General features: G+C 42.6%; 1 protein-coding gene across 6 annotated transcripts in view; it reads left to right on the top strand.

Moving 5' to 3' along the window:
* The window catches only part of AFF2 (ALF transcription elongation factor 2), a 741,379-nt gene that overhangs the window by 408,001 nt on the left and 313,556 nt on the right, over positions 1-19,822 (top strand). The gene's annotated exons all lie outside the window — the stretch shown is intronic.

Genomic DNA, 19,822 nt, shown 5'->3' with positions numbered 1-19,822 from the left:
CTAGATTTATGAGGGGCATGGCAGAAGCCAGGTCAGCCATGGAGGCGGGGAACACCCCCATAGCTCACACAATCATTTTGAATATTTTATCAAATGGACATTGCCACACCACTGTACTTGACCACTCACCCCTCAAGTAAGATAAGCCACATCTCAGCTGCCCTAAGGATTAACCATGGATGGTCTCCATCGATGGTGCTATAGGTGTTTTACATTGAGAGCATGAAACCATTGGATGAGATCCATTGATGGTATGGGCATTCCTGCTGTGGGACATGACAGGCCAATCAGGGCAGAAGGTAGAATTAAGTGTCGTGAAGGAGTGACTGAGTTAAGTGGTAGGCCAATCAGAGAATGGGTGTGTCTAAGTGCACAAGGGGAGTGGAGATAAGCTTCATGTTCTTGGGTAAAAAAAACATTGCTTTGTCTCTGCCATCAATGGTGTGTTACAGTGTGCCAAAATCCCAAGGTCACTTACCGAGTCCAGCAGCACTGTTTCACGGGGTGGCAGCTGGTAAGCGAGCGAGGAGTCCCTGGTGCATGCTGCTGAAATACTCTCAGTCTGCTTCCTCTTCCGGATATTCAACTGCGGCAACCATAGGGATGCGAGCACCATTCAGTACTGAATTTAAAGGGCCAGACGTGCCTAAAATGTGAAGTCACATTGGCGCCCAAATTTGAACTCCATCGATATAAGAAAGATCCTGGAGACAGCCCTGAGCCAGAGTATAGGCTCCCAAACCATACTGCATTGTCAGCCTCATGCTACTTGTGTGTCTGTGCAACCTACATTACTGGTTCCTGGTCCCTTTGCCATCCCAGATCCATGTCTTCATGCTCTGTTCTTGCTATGTTCCTGGTTCCTGTCTTTCTATGCTCACTCTGTGTTTCTGTCATCCGACTTCACTGCAGTCTACTATTCTAATGTCTGCTCCAGTGCATACCAGCCTCTGTACCTGGGAACTCAAAGGGATTTAACCTGCGTGTTGGTTGCAACTATGTCCGACTCCAAACCTCCTGGCAGGGGCCCTGGTGAATACCGCCCGCATGTTAGACTCTGTGCCTCTGTACAGGGTCTCTACCAATTTTAAGGTGCAGGTTGCATCCACAATCCATCCATGACTTTGTGACATAGTGGAGAACCATCAGACTTCTGCCATTGATGGCAAGACATACTATTCAAAAATATTTTCTATGCAAATAATGATTTCCCCAATGTAGATCATAATATCATAGAATTCTATAGAAATGAAAGTCCTTTTACGTTCATTAATGCCACAGCAATTGCAATAAAACATCTTTCCGCAAGCAGTGAATTTGCAGGCTGAAAGAAGGAAAGAAAAACTAAGATTGGTTGGTTCATCACATATACTATAGGATCAATCTATATCAGGCTACATCAGATAGGAAATGGTAGATCAGCATAGTCCTTTATTTTGACTAGACAAGTAGAGAACCAAGCTAGGGTGACAGGACCCTAGCTTACAAACTAATAAGCAGGAAGTGCAGGACTGGTCGAGAGCTCATAGAAGCTTAACTCGCTGTACTGATGGACCAAGTCCAAACCCATGATAGTAATAGTACACCAGGATTAGGGGGCTAATTCAGACCTGATCGTAGATGTGCTAAATTTAGCACATCTACGATCAGTCACACAGACATGCGGGGGGACGCCCAGCACAGGGCTAACCCGCCCCACATGTCAGGCTCCTACCCCGTTGCACAAGTACAAAAGCATTGCGCAGCGGTGACACTTTTGTACTTCAGGAGTAGCTCCCAGCCAGCGCAGCTCCTGCATGCTAACAGGGAGCTACTCGTCGCTGCCCAGGTCACAGCGGCTGCGTGTGACGTGACACTGCCGCCGCGGGGCCCCCCTTCCCCAATGGTCCTGGCACGCCTGTGTTGCCCAGACTGCAGCCCGTAAACGGTGGCTAAACGCCACCGTCCCACCCAGAGACCGCCTCTGCCTGTCAATCAGGCAGAGGCGATTGCAGGGCTACTACAGCCGTCAGCTGTCTGTCATGCGCTGGCGCTCTGCGCAGTTCAGACCTGATCGCTGCAGCACACAGCACCGATCAGGTCTGAATCGGCCCAATGGTTACTTATCTATTGTCACACATAGAGTTTCCAGTAGTCCATGTAGCCTAACACCAATTGTAAACCATGGACTTTGTTAACAAATACAATTCCTCTAGTTCTCGAAGTTAATATCGAGTAAATACTGTAAATTCATCTCTGAATTGCCCTTCATTTTGTAAGATATTCCATTGATTTTTTTGACTGCATATGGTTATGTTAGCTTTCAATTCTTATGGTAAAGCCTGGACTAAAGTGTATGAAAGGTGTTGCAATATACTAGGGTATTCAATTATCCGCAAATTCGCTGCCATTTTTTGCCCGAAAATTTCACGGGTATGCGCGCTCCCGTTTTTCGACCTATTTAATACCAAACGGGTTTCACGTGAAAGTTGTTGCAGTGAAAAGTGTAGGTGAAAATGGGAAAATCAGCCTGTACCCCCAAAAATGGTAAACTAACATAGGAAAACAGAAGAGAAGTGTATTAGAGATCACATTAGAGAGTTTTGGGGGACTTAAATTGTGTGAAATGGCTGTTATATGCATTTTTTTTTAAATTTAAGAAATTATAGAAAGCAAGTTTTTTTTGTGCAAAATAAATGCTCTCATTAAATTTGGGGTACATGAAAATGGGTATAAGTATATATTTGGGTCATTTTAGGGTACTTTAAAAAAAAGTGGAAACAGAGCTATTACTCCCACCTGCAAGCCTAAAAACACCTGTCCCACTCATAAAGCACCCCAATATACCTGTCCCATACCTTGAACCCCAATTTCCATCACTTTGTACTTTTTCACCTCAAAAATTACATGTCATTATTGGACAATTAAAAATAATTAAAAACTTCAACGTGCCTAATTAGTCATTAAGGGGGGTGTCCCAGGAGTTCTGTACCATATCCAAACATTTTTACCTTAAATTAGTGACTTTTCCCAGCTTTTCACCTGCTCAGAGTAGGTGAAGTGAAATTAGTGAAAAAATTATCACCGATAAATTTTCCCGGAAAATTGAATAGGCTGTAATTGCGTTTCACAGGAAAAGTCATTTTTTTTCACGCAAAAACAGGACTTTAGCGCAAAAAATCTGTTATCGCTTCTAATTGAATATCCCTCATAGAGTATGTTTTCCATCTATGGCTGATTCTAGATCTTGAATCTTGCTGGTCAATGTCTTCCTTTCTGAGACTTGTAGTTCCACAAAACCTAGAGAGTCACAGGATATCATGGCCAAGTATGACCATATGCCTGATGTGTGAGATTTTAAAATAGTATTACTTATTTTGTTTTTGTTAGTTTCACATTAAGATACATGTTTAGTTAAAATACAGGCACAGAACTGATTTCCACTATCAGACAACATTAATATTTTCACTTGAACCCACTCTTTTGAAATATATTTACTGACTAAAGGGGCAGATGTATTAAGCCTGGAGAAGTGATAAAGCAGTGTTAAAGAAGTGATAAGTGGAAGATGGTAACGCACCAGCCAATCAGCTCCTGTCATTTTTCAAACCCATAATGATTGGCTGGTGCGTTATCACCTTTCACTTATCACTTCTTTATCACTGCTTTATCACTTTTCCAGGCTTAATATATCTGCCCCATGGTATTTTATTTTTATTTTTCAGACTTCCACTTTCACCAGGGACATTGGGCAGATGTATTAACCTGGAGAAGGCATAAGGAAGTGATAAACCAGTGATATGTGCAAGGTGATAAAGGCACCAGCCAATCAGATCCTAAGAGTTAATTTACATATTGGAGGTGATTTGCTGGTACATTTATCACCTTGCACATATCACTGGTTTATCACTTCCTTATGCCTTCACCAGGTTATTACATCTGCCCCATCATCCAGACGCTTTGTTTGTTTTGTTTCTGTTGTTTATAAAACTGCTATGTACACTGGATACAGTTGGATTCACAAATCAGTTTTGTGTTACATCCAAAGATAATGGAAATATACAGCTGATTCTGACTGATATATATGCCCTTGTTACGGTATAACTCAGATGGAAACCAGAAAGATGAAGCACTGAATATAGTAAAAGTTGTAGGAGGACATGTACAAACCAAAATATTAATGGTGTTGTAATAATAGTGGTTTCATTCTGTAAAGGTAAAATTATATCTTAGTATCATATAAAGCAGTATTGATAAGCATAAACATCTTTAGATGAAAAGATGCCAAATCCTCAACCTACAGAGAACAGTCACACAAAGTAAATGAGTAAAAACTGCTAAGCATCAACAGAGCTCTTTAGCTTTAAAGAATTGTCTCTGCCAACATATCAAACCATTACAATTGATTTCAGCTGGAAACCAGAATATGACTTTGTGCCCTGGGCTGCCAAAAGAACTTTGGAGGAAAATGCTAAAGTAAGTTGAACTTTGAATTATAATTTCAAGGACTGTGTAGCGATACGGATTAATGCTTTAGCACTGACTTTCAGAGGCTTTCTGATGCATCTAGAGAGATAAAATATGTCTACTATGACAGCTCCAAAGGTCATTGGTAAAAGAAAATCAGGTGTCTATTGCAGTGATAGAGCCTGTAAGGAAAACTATTCTTCTGAGTATGTGTATAGAATAAGAGTGTGTAGATGGGAATATGCATACTGTACATATCTGAATATATATATATATATATATATATATATATTTATATTAGCTTTTATTTATGAGCTGCTACATGGGTTTCGTACCATCACACAAGGGGATTAAATTGCTACATTAGTACAGTCTTATACAATTGGCAGGGCCATAAGGAGGGCAGTGCAGGTGGAACGGCCAAACTGGGCTGGATATCCTGAGGCCGGAATCTGCCCTGGTTACCCGGCAGCCGTTGCCTGCCCTCATCTGTCTCCCATCTCCTGCATTCTGTACTGTGGGAGAGATGCCATAAGGCAGTGATGGGGAACCTTTGGCACTCCAGCTGTTGTTGAACTACACATCCCAGCATGCCCTGCTACAGTTTTGCTATTTGGCCATGCTAAAACTGTAGCATAGCATGCTGGGATGTGTAGTTCAACAACAGCTGGAGTGCCAAAGGTTTCCCATCACTGTCAGAAGGTCTTCTGCAGTGCTGTGCGGGGGAGCGTCCTCAGAATGGACAGCATTTACACCACATCTTGGCTCATCACTTCCCATTCTCTCATTTGTTATTTATTCCATTGGAACAGTGATTGCTATGAATAATGCATTCTCTGTGTAATATTTTGGCACCATATAAATAAAGGTTTAAAAAATGGCTAGTTAAACAAGTACGATGAGCAAAGTAATGAAATGGGACGGTTATTTAAAACATAAGTGTTACAGCCTGCACTATATGGCACCTGAAATTGGAGTCACTTCTTAGTGTGCCAAATGCCAGCAAATAGTTATATGAGTAAGAAAAGGTAAACGTTATTAGAAATAAGGTCCATAGTTGCCTACTTTCAGTACAAAGGGTGGTATCCTATTAATATTTGTAAATTACCGCTGCTAATTACCTCACCTGGGGCTATCCAATTAGCCCCGATGACGGCACTTATCAGAGATTTTTTTTCATACCGACATACTGTAGGTCTGTGACTTTATATGGATCCTATGTGTTTTTGCACAAAAAAGTAAAAATTTTCATATGGAAAAATGGGGGCTAATTGGATACCCCGAAAAAACATCATCAATAAAAAATTGTAACCCCCTTCATTTTTGGCATCCAAAACTTCTTGCGGCTAATTCAATGCCCCCTATGACAGAATCCCGGAGGGGACAAGATGGAGATGTGTTGTGGGATGTGGGGTGCGGTGGTGTTGCACCACTGTGTCCTGATCCTTGGTATATAAAGCACTGTATAGTGAGGGGACAAGGCCACAATCATCAAGACCCCAGATCACTGACATTTTTTACATCACAATAGGTACCATGATACACTTCTAGCACCACTTTTCATGGCCCTCTAAATTTCAAAATGGCAGCAGATTACTCTTAATCTCAGTTCAGTTACTACAGTATATGTGATCTATACATGAGGCACTTATGCATAATAACACATCAGCAGGTCTTTTAAACAAATGTCAATAATAATAATAATAATAATAATAATAATTTTATTTATAGAGCGCTCTTTCTCCAATAGGACTCAAGGCACTTAACAGATACATAGCAAAAGATAGTACAGAAACAATGAAGTACAGAACAGCTTTCATAAAATACAGAAGCATGCAGATACTAAAGGCACATTATGGAAATGCTTGAGAAAACAGGAAAGTCTTGATTCTATTTTTTTAAGGATTCTATATTTGGGGCCTCTCGTACTCCATAGAGTCAGAGCCGCATGAGTAAATCCTCAACCCCCAGATGAATTACGGGAGATTCTAGGTACTGCTGAAAGTCCTTCATCTACAGATCGCAGTAATTGAGTGGGGCAGTATGGAATCAGAAGCTGCTTCAGCTACCTTGGGCCCTGGTCATGTAGTGCTTTGAAACTCAGTAAGCCAATCTTGAAGATGATTCGCCATCTTACAGGCAGCCAGTGAAGGGAGTAGAGGTTGGGTGTTATGTGGCTAGAACAGGGCTGATTGGATAACAGCCTGTCAGCTGTGTTTTGTACCAACTGTAAGCGGTGCAATTCTTTTGCTGGGAGACCAAGGTAGAGGGCATTACAGTAATCTAATCAAGATGATACAAATGCATGTATGACTTTAGGCAGGTCATCTGAGGGAATTAAGCGCTTGATTGACTATGTTCCTCAGGTGAAAGAATGAGGATTTGATTGTGGCTGATATCTGAAGTTTAAGTGTCAAGCCACCATCCAGGACAATGCCAAGATTCCACACACGATCAGTGGTTTGTAATTCTGAATCCCCAAGTGTAAGTCCACTTGGTTGGCTATGCTGCAGTCTTGTCCTTTGATATTGCGGTCCTATCATAAGGACCTCTGTTTCGTCCGGGTTCAGCCGCAGCCAACTGGCACTCATCCACTCCTGGAGCTCGGCTAGACAACCATTTAGAGTTGCTATTGGGTTATCAGTGCCCAGAGCAAAGGCCAAGTACAGTTGTGTATCATCTGCATAGCAGTGGTAGACCAGGCCATGGCGCCTGATTATTTTACCCAGTGGGAGCATGTATATTGCAAAAAGCATGGGGGATAGTATAGAACCTTGTGGGACACCACATGGCAATGGCACTGATGGTGATGATTATACTCCAGATGATACTTTCTGTGACCTGCCTGTGAGAAATGATTTGAACCAGCTTAGGACTGTGCCATCCAGTCCACAAAAAATTATCAGTCGCTCAATCAGGAGCCCACGGTCCACGGTATCAAATGCTGCAGAGAGATTCAGAAGGATTAAGTTTGAACAGTCACCTCTGTCTCTTGGTCTGTCTCTTGTCATCAGGGCTGTTTCAGTGCTATGTCTTCTCCTAAATCCTGATTGAAATGGATCATAAATATCATGGGTTGTCGGGTGGGTTTCCAGTTGATTTGCAACCACTTTCTCAATAATCTTTCCTAGAAAAGAAAGGTTTGATACCGGTCTGTAGTTGGTCATGCAGTCAGGATCTAAATTAGGTTTTTTAAGAAGAGGTCTAACAATTGCTTCCTTTAGGGGTCCAGAAAAAATGCCTGTCTGCAAAGAGCATTGAACAATTTTTGCAAAGACAGGACCAATTATAGCCATACAACCTGTTAGAAGCTTGGTTGAGGCAGGGTCCAGATGGTAGGACACAAAATCCGAGCAATTTCAGCAATGTCCTTTACATCCACTGGGTCAAAGCTGGTTCATGAAGGCAGGTGGCTTATATTGCAGGCTTTGTAGTTTGGCTCTCCTTTGATTGGACTGTGGAGATTCCAGCCCGGAATGTTACAAACTATAACAAGAAATATATAAGCACAAAGCAGGAAGGAGCTAGGGACTACTGAAAGTGAAAGCTTGGATGGCTGCCTGCTGCCCGTCACTGAAACAGAGATTGCAGTGTGTTGTGCACCTCTTAGATACCATGCATGAGCACTCATTTACTGTAGATGCTGCATCAACTTTATGTCCTAGATGTTTATATAGGATATAAATGATAGCCATAAATACATTTTGATAAAATTGTTGGTACAAAATATTTTCAAGCATTCAATCTCTGGCAGTGGTCAGTGTGTCAGAGGAAGACCTGTAGTTTATTACAACTGTTTATAGCATGTATCGCTACATTGGTTTCACCACACTCACAAAACACTTTGACAGATGGGATCAATCACTTTACAGAGAGTCTAAGAATATATACACTACATACTGCTGTCATTGTGCGTCTTGAGCATCCACATTGTGATTGCTTTGCTGACCTCAATTTGTAAACTGTTAATGATTGAATTTACTACTATAGGGATCATCCTTGTGTTACTTTATTATCCGCTACATTGTGTTAGTTCAGCGCAGAGGCACTGGTTCATTTGCGGGAGACTTCTGTACAGCTCGGTTTTCTACACTTTCTCTACCCAGAGATGTTTAATCTATTTGCATAGAAATATCATTAACATAAACATGATCTTTTAGCCTTTTTCTTTATTTTCAGTAAATATTCATTGTGATCACATTGCAGGGCATTACATAACACCACACGCTGTGTACTGTAAAGATTAATTGGCATTCAGTTAGGCATCATAAACCACAGCTCTCTGCGTGTTATCCTCAATTTTCCATTTACAATGCAATATAAGTACAGTTTACTTACTTTGCGGGCACATAGTGACTGCATGATTTTTTTATGGACTATCCTATGTCAAGCACTGTTAGCATTTCTGGTTTATCAACCTTAACGCAACGCTGAAAGTTTCTGTGCATCAGACACACTGAATGTGGCTCACTGCTGGGACTAATCAGGGCTGATTGCTCTTTTATTTTATTGTTTGCAGTGCAAATTTGGTTAATTATGTGCCAAAAAATGTTTACATTGAGCACCAAGTTAACTGCACAATGCACTTGATGAAAAAATATTGTAAACAATTATAAAGCTAAGAAAAGAATGGTACATAGCAGGGATTAACAACCGAGGATGGACTGCCCAACTGGTACTTGTGGCAAATGTCTGAAACCTGGACTGTTTGAGCAACACAGCCTCCTGGCACTTTCCTTGGCCACCCGTATACTGGGACACAGAGAAACCTGGGCTGGCCGAGCAGCGCAGCCTGACAGCGGTCTGCACGGCCGCCCGTATAAAGGGCCACAGAGAAACCTGGGCTGGCCGAGCAGCAAGGCCTGACAGCGCTCTGCACGGCCGCCCGTATACAGGGCCACAGAGAACCCTGGGCTGGCCGAGCAGCCAGGCCTGACAACGCTCTGCACGGCCACCCATATACAGGGCCACAGAGAAACCTGGGCTGGCCGAGCAGCACAGCCTGACAGCGCTCTGCACGGCCACCCATATACAGGGCCACAGAGAAACCTGGGCTGGCCTAGCAGCGCAGCCTGACAGCGGTCTGCACGGCCGCCCGTATAAAGGGCCACAGAGAAACCTGGGCTGGCCGAGCAGCAAGGCCTGACAGCGCTCTGCACGGCCGCCCGTATACAGGGCCACAGAGAACCCTGGGCTGGCTGAGCAGCCAGGCCTGACAATGCTCTGCACGGCCACCCATATACAGGGCCACAGAGAAACATGGGCTGGCCGAGCAGCACAGCCTGACAGCGCTCTGCACGGCCGCCCGTATACAGGGCCACAGAGAAACCTGGGCTGGCCGAACAGCACAGCATGACAGCACTCTGCACGGCTGCCCATATACAGGGCCACAGAGAAACCTGGGCTGGCCGAGCAGCACAGCCTGACAGCGCTCTGCACGGCCACCCGTATACAGGGCCACAGAGAAACCTGGGCTGGCCGAACAGCACAGCCTGACAGCACTCTGCACGGCTGCCCATATACAGGGCCACAGAGAAACCTGGGCTGGCCGAGCAGCACAGCCTGACAGCACTCTGCATTGCTGACCATATACAGGGCCACAGAGAAACCTGGGCTGGCCGAGCAGCACAGCCTGACAGCGCTCTGCTCGGCCGCCTATATACAGCAACAGTGAGGCCAGGCCCCCTTGACTTAGGGCATGCCCCCTTAAGATGTGACCATGCCCCCTTTTTCATGCGCATGCACAGTACACTGCCCGGGCTGATTAAGAGCCACAGTTCATCCCTGTTCGCAGCCTTTTGTTTGGTCTTAGTGCCGCATGGGAAAAATGCAGTGTGTTTAAGGGTCCGTAATAAAACTTCACTTGCATAAAAATCTAAAATACATTGGCCAAGATTCAATTATTTTCTCGCCAGCAGCCACTAGATGGCATCCAAACAGAGCTATTCAATTGTATCTCTGTTCAGGTGCAATGGCTGCCGGTATCTTCCTTACAGCTCGCACCCCCCAGGGGTGGCAACCTCAAATGTGCGAAAAGTGACCTTTATGGACACCCAAATGGCACTTTTCGCGAATACGCCCAGCCAAAACCTGACCTCTTTGGGCGCGATTAGTGCGAATACTGGACACAGTTGAATTTTGCCCCCGCGATCTCACGTCTCTATAAATGGGAGATCAGGTGTGATAATCAATTGAATATCACCCAATGAATGTACAGTACTATAGAAAAAGGGAAACCTTTTTGCAATCACATACCTCCTATAATTTGTAGAGGATAAATTGGTATAAAAGAAGTCCTGCTCCCGATCTGTCAAACAAACACATCATTAAACATTGATTTCACAGCAAAACTCCACTGACTTCATGCAAGCTCCTCCCATTTTGGTATGTGACTCTGTACTGTTCTCTAGTAAAGAGTAGTTTGGAGGTATACAGCTGTGGCCATATTTATCATCACTGTTAAAAAAAGGTCTTTGCAGATATGCTGTACAGTAGGGTAAAGTTGGAACTCAGGTGAGAGAAGATGCTGCCAATGCTATACCTTGTGTGTGGAGGTGTGATAGTATGTAATATAGTAGTCTACCTGGATGAGATGTATCGTGTGAAGAATGTACTAATAAACTGACGTGCAGCAGTGGTTATTCACCATTGCAGTACTCTTCTTCCAACACCTTTGTGAGTTTTCACCTGAGGTGTCAATGATCTGAAAGCCTTATTGACACCTGAGAGACCTGGACAGTGGCAGTGCAGGATGGGTATTGGCAGGTCTCTACTTATACCCCTTTTCCACTTGGTAAATTTACCCATGTTTTTGCACGGGAGCGCACACCAACACGGGTTTTTAGTAAGTGGAAACGGCTCAACACGGCTTGAGTGACCCTGGAATCCTACCCGGGTAGCTACCTGGGTTGAACACGGTAACACGGTAATGACCCGGGTAATTGTGCAGTGGAAACGGTCATTAGCCGTGTTTTCAGACCCGAGTAACAAGTGACGTCAATAGCTTTTACAGAGCTTACCCGGGTTAAGTGGAAACAGATCCGACCCGCGAATAACCCGCGTCGTAGTGCAGTGGAAACGGCGGAGCTGATACGTGTTGTAGCCGGGTTGAACATCTTGGATCGGACCCGGTACTCAGGTGGAAAAGGGGTATTATATTGGTAGTCGTAGCAGTAACTTGATATCTCCCTCATCGTTGTCCCAAACAGAAACTGCAGGCACTGCAATCTTTATTGTCTCTCAATGATAAAAAAAAACAACAACCTTGGAAACAGTTTTTGACCATTAGACCACTACGTAGTAATTTAGCCTTCATTTACAAAGTGTGTGTGACTTTGTTAAAACATTGATAATATGGGAATATTTTGGGCATATTTACTAAAGTACAGGTTTATAGAAGTAGAGATGTTGCCCATTGCAACCAATCAGATCTGGCTATTATTTTTGAGAAGTTGCTAGACAGATGATAAGTAGAATCTGATTGGTTGCTACGGGCAACATCTCCACCCATGCTTTAGTAAATATACTCCTTGCTGTATACATGTGGGAGCTGTATAGAGGTAGATTTGCTATAGTATATGGAGGTAGAATGGCTTTATTTTGGTGTATCACTATATAATGTTGTGTGATATATATTATATAAAGATATTTGAAGGGATAATTGAGTCTAATGTACATTGTATTACTTTTGCCATTCTGTACATATTAATTACTTACATTTTTCTTGTAGTAGAAAAAATATGGGGTATATTCAATTAGCGTCGGATCCATTCCGACATGCATTTGTCGGAATGGATCCGAAAACCCCTATTCAAATCTCATCTCAATTCGACTTTTTCAAGTCGAATTGAGATGAGGGACCCAGAGGCAGACGGAGGAGATCAGCGCTACAGTAGCGCTGCAGGAGTATGTCACACAGCCGCCCGACCTCACGGCAGTGTCCATCCGGCTCCAGCAAGCGTGACCTCACTTGCTGGAGCTGGGTGGAAGCTGCTGTGAGCGGCGCGGCTGTGTGACATCCTGCTGCAGCGCTGTGCTGTAGCGCTGATCTCCCCTATATGCCCGCGGCTGTCCTCCGTCTCCCTGCGGCTCTCCCCCCTCTCCTGCTCTGGGTCCCACATCTCAGTCCGACATTTATTTATGTCAGACTGAGATTGTCGAAAAGGGGGCCAAAACCTGTCGGATTTGGCCTTGTTTTCGACACAAGCACGTAGATCAGCAGCCAATCCGCCGATCCATGTGCTTTTCGACAAGTCGAATTCATCGACTTGTCAAAAATTCTTGGGATATACTGAATAGGTCGAATCATGATTCGACCTTAAAAAGTCGAAAACTGGCGTCTTTTCGACAGACGGCAGCTTTCGACTTCAATTGAATATACCCCTATATATTTTAATAGTGAGCAGTATTTTTTATGCAAAACCATGAATATGTATATATTTTCACAATAGTGTTCCATGTGGTTTCATTTTTTTCTGTAATAGCATGCAAACATGAAACATCATTATATGTAACATAATGTATTATAATATTCAATGTGGGTTGTGTATATAAATTCTGCTCTTGCGGCATGTTTATTAGACTAAATTAACACATTAGTAAGCTATTCTCACTGTTTGGTGGTTTACATTTTATCGTGGGGATAGGTTTGAGAGGTGTAACAACTGAAAATGGACATCTTTAAACTGGACACATGGATAGCTATGAAAAAAGTCCAATAAATAAATGTTTATTTACCTCATACAGTATAAAACACTAAAACTGTGGTTCACACACTTTCTTAAATCACGGCACACTAGAGTTTCAACACTTTTTTTCACGGCACCCCTAGGCCAACTGCTTCTTATTGAAAAATTCAGCAAAAATTATCAAATTAAGTTGTGCTTACATGTCATCCTTAGGTTTAGTTATGTGGGGGTTGCACTTCTGTTGTTGTATTTTATGATTGGCAGCCACCAGTGCTGTTTTGCCTATCTCATGCACCAGAATTCATTTGATTTGGTTCTGGACTACCAACCCGTGGTTACCCTGCAGGTGTCTCCGGAGTCAAGGCAACCCCAGGGTGCATTGGCACCCAGTTTGGGAATCTCTGATATAGAAAGAAAAAAAAATGCTGTCATCTAGTGTCTTTGAGGAGCATGTAAGTTCATTTTTTTTACAGGTACATGATTGGATTCTACTGGAGAAGGGGACGTGAATGGCGTCATTGGATGTAGGTAAATATGTATGAGTGTGTAAGTGTGCATGTATGTGTATTAAAGTTGTACTTTCAAAGTGTGTGTCTTGTGTTTTTATTTGGGTATTTCTTTTGTTGTGGAACTACAGGTATCAGCGGTCCCGTTATGTCCCCGCATGCTGGTACTTGTGGTTCTCCAAGTACCAGCCTGCGGGGGAGGCTTACCGGGACTTATAGTTCCACAGCAAAAGACAATATTCTGTTTAACACTTTCAAGGCTATCAGCATGGCACCCACTGCCCAGGTGTGCTAGGGACAGCCCGAGCTTCATCCCTGGCCCTTGAGTGCCTGGAGGGGGGGGGTGACTCCTTAATTTAAGGGGCAAACTCCCCCTGGGAACCCCGGCCAGGGGTGGCTAGTTTGGGGATTTTGTGACGCTTTGGCCACAGGGACCTATATAAAAGTGTCCCCCGGCTGCGGCATCACCTCCCTGGCTAGTGGAGCCAAGTGCTGGTTTCAAAAATATGGGGGTCCCCTACTTCTTTTGTCCCCCGTATTTTTAAAAACGGGGAACCCCAGTCAATTTCCCCCCCGTATTTTTGCAACTAGGACTGGTTCAAAGAGCCCGGCGCTGGTTATGCTTTTTTTTTTTGGGGGGGGGGGGAACCTACACGTTGTGTTTATTTTTTATATTTTTAACACTTTTTTATTTACTGTTCCATACAGAAGCATGCACGGATCTCACTGATCTGTGCATGCTTCTGAATAAGTAGTAAAAACATTACCTAAAATGTGCATGTTTTTATTACTAAAAATGGCATGTTTCCTTTGCTAAAAACCGCAAAAAATCACATGCAAATTCCGTTTTAACCTTAATAATTGCACCCGATTACATTTCCGATTTTTAGTAAAAAATTTGCAAGTTACAAACGTGCGATTTGGTGCGATTTTTTAGACACCTAAAAAATTGCACCCTATTACATCTAGCCTCATATGTTTACTCTGATCTCTTGGTTGGTAGAATAATTTTGATGGGTAGAGGGATTTATTGTATAGTGTAAATGATGACTTTTAAACTGCCCTGGATTTAAGATGAGCCAAATGCCAAATGTTGGATAAGATAAAAAAAAAGTCAGGTACACCTAGATGGTTTAATATGTTTTACAACAATCAATGAAAAATTTAATTTTCTTGTGACTTGTGGGTCAGAAATGGGATTTTACAAAGCTATAGCTTTTCAATTTAATTGAATGAACTCGACAGACATGTTCGGAGCCAGAATGTATTATATTGTCTTTTTCCATTTTAAGATTCTTGTAGATTTATGTAAGTGTGTGGGTACACATTCATCTGTCCTTGTTTCTTTCTACAGCCCCACCTGTAGGCAGAGCCGGCCCTAACCAATATGATGCCCTAGGCAAGATTTTGGCTGGTGCCCCCTAGCACCACCGCTGGTTCCGCCTCTGACCTTGCACTTCTTTCCCAGCACCATCACCCCTCATCCATAGCAGTCCTTATTTTGGTGTTTGTACCCCCTATATTTTAAATAGGAACAGTTCGCACATTTGGCGCACAGCCCAAAAAGGGGTGTGTTTTTGCTGGCAAGGGGCATGGCCACAGAATAGTAACCCCAATTCCAATTACGCCACACAGTACTGCACTTTATTGACATTTGATCATGCGATAGTGTCCATAATTCATATTACATCCCACAGTAGTATCACTTTACCTTATAAACGTTACTTCTCACAGTAGAGCCCCTTATTCACATTACATCACACTGAATTGCTCCTTATTCACATTACACCACACCCTATTGCTCTTTATTCACATTAGACGAAACAGTAGTGCCCTTGACATACGCAACGCCACATAGTAGAGCACCTTAAACACATAATGCCACACAGTAATGCCCCTAACACTTATGAGACACATTATTAATGTCCTTATAAACATAATGCGCCTTACACATTATGCCAACATTTATTAATGCCCTTTTACACGTAATGTCCCTTACACATATGCCGCACATTATTAATGTCCTTATAAACATAATGACACACATAGTGCCCCCTACACATTTGCTGCACATTATTAGTGCCCCTATACACATAATGACACATACAGTAGTACCCTGTTACACATATGCCGCACATTATTAATGCCCTTATACACATAATGACACACATAGTGCCCCCTACACATTTGCTGCACGTTATTAGTGCCCCTATACACATAATGACACACATACAATAGTACCCTGTTACACATATGCCGCACATTATTAATGCCCTTATACACATAATGACACACATAGTGCCCCTTGCACATATGTTACACATTATTAATTAATTTTTACATGACACACATAATGCTCCTTACACATATTCTGAACACTACTACACAACCAACCCACTCACATGCACACAGTACTCACACTGCCACTAACACTGTGCCCTCTGCCTCTGCTTGGATACAGATGTGTCCTCATAAATCTTGCCTCAATTTGAACGTCAGGCACATTTTTTTTTATGAAAATGCATCTTATTTGCATTGCTATGTGGCTAGGATGCACAAGCGGCTTCTGCTGATTAAACTGATGTGCGGCATGCCTATATACTGTGTGAGACTGTGTCTGTATCTGCATATGAAATGCTGCACACAGAATATAGGCATGCTGCGTATCATTTTAATCAGCAGAAGCTGCTGATGCCCCTAGGCATACCAAATGCCCTAGGCAATTGCCTAGTTTGCCTATACCTATGGCCGGCTCTGCCTGTAGGAGTGAAATGGCCTCCTCACATACAGTTGAATGCTGCCCCCTTTTCCCCCTCTATTGCTCACTGTAACCCCTTACAAGAGCATAATTTTTGTCTGGACATAGAGGAATTTCATATTTTCTCTTCTTGTGGGAAGGTGTTTAAAACCTTCTAAAGAGGACAAGTGGAGATGTTGCCCATAGGAACCAATCATTAAGCTTCTAGCTATCACATGTATTCCAAAAAAAGATAGCTAGAAGCTCATTGGGTGGTAACTTCTCCACCAGTCCTCTTTTGGATGGTTGATACAACTCCCGCCTTGTTATATTGCAGAGCACACCTCAGATAAGAGAGAGAATAGTAAATGTCTGTAAAGACAGCTACTGTAATATCCTTCAGTGCAAATACAGCCAAAGAGGACGTTGTAGACAAGTTAGGTAAAACAGGAAGCCTCACAGGATTTCTGAAGTTCCGTTTATTTGCTACAGTATTGCTGTGCTAACAACATGCAAACTGATGGGGAAAAGTAGCATAATTAATTGTGTTGGCGGAAAGAGAGGGTGATGAATGACTTGCACGGTGGGTAGAGGTAATGGAGAAAATAAATTGAATGGGAGGGACAGCAGAGAAAGGGATTAATGAATTGCCTTGAGGAATTGGAAGGGTAGCTAATTAATTACAGATTGTATTGTATAACAAATATCTCCTGCCATCTATAAATAACAATATTATTAAGACTTTAATTACCTTTAACCCTGCTCCCACTGCCCAGGAGCTGGTTGTTCCTTGGGATGGGTTGACACCATTTTTTGGGAGGGTATGGGCTTTCTGAGGGATTCCCTGGGCAGACCAGTTTGGGGCTGTTTAACATTATGACAGGCGGATTCCACGCTTTGTGTCTCCCTGCTATAACTTTATCCTCCTGTCTGGTTCAGACTGGTGCTATTTAATACAAAATAGAGGAACCCTACATTGTTGCCCCTCCCAATTATACAATACCAGCCAAGGCTGAGAGGTTTGGGACTGTTTATGGATTTGGTGGGACACTCAATGCATTTTGTATTAAAATGTAACAATTCAGCTGCCCTAGCCTGGCAACTTTGACTTTAACATTTTGACCCTGTCAACATTTTTTGTCCCTGTTGACATATCATTTATTTATATTTTAAATGTTGACATTTTGACTTTGACTTTGTCTACATTTTAATTGTCAACATTTTGACCTTTTTGACATCTCAGACTGTCTATATATTAAATGTTTAACTTATGTTCATGTCTAGATTATGTACCTGTCAACATTTTAACAATCTACATATTGATTGTTGACATATAGTCCATGTTGCCATTTTTGGTTTAATTATTATACCTGTTAACATTATGGGTGTCTGTGTTTTAAATGTCTACATTTTGATTGTCTAATTAATGTACAGAACCCCATTCTGCATATGATGCAGTATGTTAATAAGCCAGATAGAAGAGAATGACAGCAGTATATGTCTACAGCAGCCATGCACCACCTGCGGCCCTCATTATAGACGTCCCTCTGGTTGGAGCCACAAACAGGACGGCCACACTGGTGTTGGTTATTTTGTTCCTTTTCCTCAAATATTTTACTTTACCGTTTTTTTTCTGCAGCTGGCATTTTAGAGAGGGGTGGGAATTACTCATACAGGTTGAGTATCCCATATCCAAATATTCCGAAATACGGAATATTCCGAAAAACGGACTTTTTTGACTGAGAGTGAGATAGTGAAACCTTTGTTTTCTGATGGCTCAATGTACACAAACTTTGTTTAATAGACAAAGTTATTAAAAATATTGTATTAAATGACCTTCAGGCTGTGTGTATAGGGTGTATATGAAAGATTAATGATTTGTGTGAATGCAGACACACTTTGTTTAATGCACAAAGTTATAAAAAATATTGGCTAAAATTGCCTTCAGGCTGTGTGTATAAGGTGTTATATGTAACATAAATGCATTCTGTGCTTAGATTTAGGTCCCATCACCATGATATCTTATTATAGTATGCAATTATTCCAAAATACGGAAAAATCCGATATCCAAAATACCTCTGGTCCCAAGCATTTTGGATAATGGATACTCAACCTGTAATAGTATGACTGACAGCCTTGTGTCCAATCAAATTAGCTGCCATGCATCTGCCTTTTCAGAGAAGTGCCCGCGGAGCTCTCAGTTTCAATAATTTCATTATTATAACACGAGATTGCCTCTAAGCGCGTTCCCATTCACTGCTCCAGTTCTCCAGCAGACTGAGTCACAGCTTCCTGCACAGAGATGCATACTGTATATGTTTTTTATGGCTTCACACTTCAAAGGAGATGTACCAAGTCTTGCAGAGAGGTAAAGTGGACCGGTTGCCCAAATCTAGATAAATGGCAATTAGTAACTGATCGATTGCTTTGGTCAACTTCTTCACTTTATCTCTCTCCAAGGCCTGATACATCTCCTCCTTCATCATTTTTAAAGTTATGATACATGCAATATGGCAAAAAGTTTAGACAATGAATATAACAATGCTTTTTTATTTATGTGAATGACTTACAAAGAGTCATTTAGTTGCCTGCTAACGACAAAAATCTGGTTTCTATTGCATTTTACAGAATCTTGTATCATTTATTTTCATTCCTATAGTTAGAACCAGACAGGAACTTTAATGTTTTAAACTTCTGCATGCAAAGCACAAAAGCCCAAATTTGTTTATATGTCTGAAACAGGATACCCCCGAAACGTCATTTAATATCACAGTAAACACAATTATGATGTAAGAGCATCAGGATTGCATCTGTTTCATGGAACTGACCCTACAGTAGTAGGAGCCAAATGGAGAGAGCACAGTGACACTGCAATAGAATGTGTTGCTACGGGGTTGTGATGGTGATGCTGCAGAGGTGTGGAAATGTGGGTCCGCAGAGGGAAAGGGGGATATGTTGCTACATGGGAATGGCCACAGACCTGATGGTGGAGCATTCTGCATAGCACACACTTCTCCCGGGTGGTCTTCAGTATACCGGCTGATGGGATCCCGGCGCACAGTATACCGGTGCCGGGATCCCGACAGCCGGCATACCAACACTTATTCTCCCTCGTGGGGGTTCACGACCCCCCTGGAGGGAGAATAAAATAGCGCGCCACCGTGCCTGTAGCGTGGCAAGCGCAGCGAGCCCGCAAGGGGCTCATTTGCACACCACACTGTCGGTAAGCCGGCGGTCGGGCTACCAGCGCCGGTATGCTGGTCGCCGGGAGCCCGACCGCCTGCATATCGTAGTGAACCCCTTCTCCCCTTAGGAACTTTTACCAATGCAATGAGGCCTTTTACTCTAGTAATTGAAGGTATTTAATTTTACATGTTTAAACAAGTAAAGGTTTATTGTGGCGCCTTTATTGTGGGAACTCCCAATGTGTCCCTTGGACTAGAAAA

Source organism: Pseudophryne corroboree, chromosome 8 (genome assembly GCF_028390025.1).
Source record: "Pseudophryne corroboree isolate aPseCor3 chromosome 8, aPseCor3.hap2, whole genome shotgun sequence".
Taxonomy (NCBI): Eukaryota; Metazoa; Chordata; class Amphibia; order Anura; family Myobatrachidae; genus Pseudophryne; species Pseudophryne corroboree.
The sequence above is the reverse complement of the archived record's forward strand: the minus strand, read 5'-3'. Positions and strand labels throughout refer to the sequence as shown.